Source organism: Papaver somniferum, chromosome 2, assembly GCF_003573695.1.
Source record: "Papaver somniferum cultivar HN1 chromosome 2, ASM357369v1, whole genome shotgun sequence".
NCBI classification, from domain to species: domain Eukaryota; kingdom Viridiplantae; phylum Streptophyta; class Magnoliopsida; order Ranunculales; family Papaveraceae; genus Papaver; species Papaver somniferum.
The window spans coordinates 209793078-209798198 of record NC_039359.1 but is presented as its reverse complement, the minus strand read 5'-3'; positions in this window follow the sequence as shown (position 1 = coordinate 209798198).

Here is a 5121-nt window from a genome sequence, read left to right as displayed (position 1 = left end):
ACAACTAATATTTTATAAAATCTATCTTGGCAATAAGCTAGAGTTAATATTTGTTTTGTTTTTGAACTATAATTGTTAGAATTAATTTCTGAACCACCTGAAAATGAAAAAACGGCCGTATCTTTAGTCCCAGTACTCTTGCCCATATTGTTAATATTTTTTATATATTTTTTTATTTTTAAATCTTTACAAGTCCGAGCAACGAACTTTTACTACCACTTTCAAAACTAAAACAAAATGGCGCCGCCGATGCGGGCTTGTATATAGATTGATTTATTTTTTTTGGTTTATTATTTTTTTTTTAGAATTGTTTGTTCCTTTTTACGTTTCTTTTTGTCTTTATTTTGCAGGTTCAAAGTGAAAACTAAGGACTTGGAGAGGAAAAATCTTAAAGCGAAAAGCGAAAAGAGAAGAAAAAAAGGACTGTAATTGTTTTTTTTATTTATTTTTATTTATTTTGGACTTTGGACTTTAAACAATTGGACTTTATTTTTTTAACCCTCCGGAAGGGTATTATTATTAAAAAAAAAATTATTATATAAAATGTGTGCAGGGAAGGACGACGATTACTATATCGTCTCGTCCCCTCGGGTTCGCACACGGCATAGGAGTCGTGGCCCGAGTCGACGAAAACGGTTCATCGCCCGTCTGGTACGGGAGGTAAGTCCAATCGAAACACCCGCGAATCTCCTGCAAGCGGGTTACTGTCTGCTTTAAGGTGATAATTGTTTGAGGACGAACCAGACTGTCTTTATTTTCCTAGTAAAGGGAAAGGCATGGCCTAAACAAGATAAGGGTTCGGATTTCATCACCGCTCCCTTCTTGCCCACCTTAGGAAAACGAAACATAACGCGAACCCAAGCTTAAAATTTGGAATAGAACGAGACCGATAGGGTAAAGAGATTAATAGGAAACTCGTTCGAAAAATATTGGTTGCTCTTTAAGCACACTCCAAAGTTCATGATGGTTTCTGTGAGTTGAATGCGTGACTGCGCCGCCTTGTGATAGCGGTGAGGCCTTGGGTATCAAAGCTCCACTGAGCTTCCCTCGCCTCGATTCAACTTACATTAGCTCGGATTGATTCCAGAGGGGTGTGCCTAAATTGTAACGAATTCCTTTTCGAAGGAATAGAAGCTGGTCTAGAAAACAATCTAAGTGGAGCCATCATGCTTTTTGTTTGCTAGAAATCTTTAGGTTTGTTTTGGTGGAGTCGAGTCGGCCTTGTTTGTGGTTGTGTAGAATTACCTTGCAATTAAGAATGTCGAACTGGTATGATAGAAGCCAATACAATGAGTATCGACCTGAATTTGAATATGGACATCATCATTTTTATGACCATGTTGGGAATAGTGGTTGGGAACGCCATCCTTTGGAAGGATATGGGTCATACCCTGGTGAGCCCAATTACTATCCACACATGCATCAGTCCTACGAGCAAGAAGATTATAGTACTATTTCTTCGTCTCTAGAGGATACAATCAAACTATTGAAAAGTAGTCCTTTTCATGATCCTTCTCATAATTCCTCTTTACTAGAGTCAACACGTAAATTAGCTGAGTCAACACGTAAGTTATCAGAAATGAATAACTTAGTTTTTGACGAAAGAGAACTTTCTATAGAGGAACCCCTCAAGTTGATGGCTGAGACGAACGAAAGACTTGCTCGAAATAATCTAAATTTCCAAAATAGTGTTTCTAATTTTACCCTTGATATCAATAGTGAATATTTGCCTAATTTAGAGGACGAGGTTAGAATAAAAGACACTACTTATTTAGATAAGGTTCAATCATTTTCGTACTATGATGATGAGGATATCAGTAATGAAGAATCTAAAATATGTAGGCATAGTGATCAGGAGTCTAGTAATCCAATTGAGCTTTATAGTGATTATATTATTTCTAGTTCAAATCCAAATAATTTTTATGATTATTCACCTATTCAAAAGGACGAGGATTTGATTAGGGATACCACCGTTTTAGACGATGTAGTATTTCCTGTTTACGAAGCCGATAGTGGTTTAGAGGAACGGGTTCATTTCGAAAATACTGTTTTAGAGTCTAGCGACTTAGAAACAATAGTCTTGGAAGAAGAAGATAGACCCGTAGAGATGAGTAAAGATGCACTACCTGATAATAACTTAGAAGAATATCTTAAATATTTTAAGGACTCTGAAGATACGAAAATTCAAGAAATAATTAGAGATCAATCTAGAGATACCCAAAACTCTAAGTTTGGGGGTGATTATCACCTTCCTAGTGCCTTACCTTTAACTCTCAGAAAGTCCCTTCACTTAGGAATTGATATCTCTGCCTCGACAATTTTACAAGACTACCTTCATACTCGTTTTCCCGAACCTAATGATATCCAGGAAGAAGTTCAGTCTTTAGAAACCCATCCTCTGGTTGATGTGGTTTTCCCAGGCTATGATCCCCAGATTGACTTTGTTTTCCCACCAAATAGTTTTCTTCCAACTGTGGGAACGTTTATATTCCAAATGTGTCGAATATTAAGTTGTGAGACTAGACCTAAATGCTTTAGGAAATTAGAATCGACACATTTGCTTAAGAATGACCACTACTCTCACTGTGGTCAATTATGTAAGTCAAACCTGATTGACTTAGAGGATCCTCAGTTATTTAGGTTATTATTATTTTGTGATTCTAAGTTCTTATTTTAGTTTTTCCAAACTCTAGGACCTAATAATTTGGATCCAACCTATGAGGAAATGCATCCGAGGAAAATATTTTATTTAGACCCTTTCATAGAACCTGAACCTGAACCAAAATTAGATATAGATATCTTAATCAGGAAACTAGATAAGGGCATGTTATTCTTGTTCAGTTTCTTGGGTTATTGTAGTTTCCTTTGGTAAGCTCTTTTTCGTTTTGAAGACCCACAGTTATTCCGGTTACTGTTATACGATCCGAGTTGACTGATCCTTTCCTAAGTCTGGACGAAGACTATAAACTTAGCACTTCTTGGGAGGTATCCCATGCTCATGCAACAAGGTAATATCTTCCCTTAACTCTTCCGCTTCAAATGGTAACAGTTTCTCCTTGTTCATGCTTTTAGTTTCATCTTTAGAACATTGAGGACAATGTTAGATTTAAGTTTGGGGGTATGGGAGAAACTTTTTAGTTGCAATAAATAAACTCCAGATCCTAGAAATTTACGCCTATTAAGGATAGCACTAACCAATCTAAGTGGATGGAAACATTTTTGTTTTGGGAGTTGAGGAACCAATCTGACTAGATGAAAACATCTATAGAGTCCATTCATAAAAGCACAGAGCTCAGGTGTTAGAAATAACATGATAGTTTCGCCATATCTCGTCGAGTCCTTTTCACTTTCTATTTTTAGTTTTCTTTTATTTCAAGTGATTTGGTGGGGCACACGATTCAAGTTGTTACCTTTGCTAGGGTGAAATAGAGTGACTGAGTTACCTTTTCAAAAAAAAAAAAAAAAATTAGACCAGACCAGTTAGACCAATCGGAATAAGTATTAACACTTGGATAGCAATATGCGTGTGTTCTCCCTGTTTCCGTCGCCTAAGCAAGCGTGGAATGCAGGACCTGTGGGAACTATCGTGTAATCTGCTGACAAGAAGCATGCGCTTGGATCAAAAAGATCTATTCATGCCGTTGAGTTAAAAATAAAATAAAAATGGTTATTGTTCTGTGTAGTCAACTGCTGGTTCCCTTGTATTTGCCAGTTTGTTGATCTAGATTTAAGTTATTGACCACTGGTTCCCTTTTATATGCCAGTGTGTTAATATTAGTCGGACCGGTATCTCAGTCATTTAGGTTAGGTTCACCTTGGCAGAGGCCTTCAGACAGATATGGGAAACACCGTTCACTTTTCAACCATCTACATTTTTCTTTTTCCATCTTCTTAATCTTTTCATGTGATTAGTGTGACTCCGAGTATGATGTCCATCGTGAAACTATCTTAGTAGAGCTCTGTCACTTATATGAATTTTAGTATGCTTGAGTGCAAACTCGTATACAGCAATTGGAATTTCGCGTCAAGGTACTTCCTCCTGTAATTAATAAGTATGCCAACCAATGAGGTTTTTTAGTGCTTTCCAAGATTTTTTGTAGATAGTTAGGGTCTGGAGTAATGATTTTGTGGGTATATCTCGGGTAAGCCCTCCCGAAACTATAACTCGGCCACTAGGGCCACCTAGGGGTTCAAATGATTTTCCTTTCTAGAATAAATTTGCTCGAGGACTAGCAAATAATATGTTTGGGGGTATCTGATAGACACATTTTTGTGTCTAATTTGTCCTCAATGTCTGTATTGTTGGAACTCTATTTTTGTACTAATATTGTGTTTTTATGTTTGTTTAGGTGTTTTTGGAGAAAATACCCTTGTATGGAAAGAGTTGCTCAAAAAGTGATGATTTACACCCCGGAGAAAAGTACTAAAGGCACCCAAGAAATGTCCTGGAGGCGCCCCAGAAATGTACCGGAAACGTCCCAGAAATGTCCCGGAGGAAACCAGAAAAATTACTATTTCAACCCAAGAATTACTATTTCAGCCCAAATTACTAAGGGGACACCAAGACAGGATAGGGGGACACCCCTCTTCTTCATTTGAATTTCGATTTTGGCGGGAGAAATGCTCACAGCACAGGAGAATTTTCGATCGAAGAAATGAAGTAGTGGTAGGTCGATTCAATGGCTGAATTTTGGTATAGAGATGTGATATAGGTTCAGGAACACAGTATGGGTGACGGAATCGGTCAATTTTGGCTAAAATTTCTGGTTGGATTCACCAAACCAAAACAGAGCAACACGCACTGTAAGCAAGCAAAATTTGAGTTCTTGTGTGCATGGGAGAGTTCTACTAGCGTTGGGAGAGTGCTGAGGCGTGGAGAAGACAATTGGGAGCGTGCTGGACTGAAATTGACGTGAAAATCTTCTAAAAATGGCAATTATTGTTTATTTTTGGGCAGCGAGAATAAGTGAATTAAATAAGGATTATACTGCATCAGTGGTCGGATTTTTTGTCCCAAACAACTATAAATAGACGTAAAATTAGAGGGGAGAAGGTGGTCGAGAGTTGGGAGGAGAGGAGAGAAGGCTGCAGAGGGAGAATCACCATTTTTCTCTGTTGTTG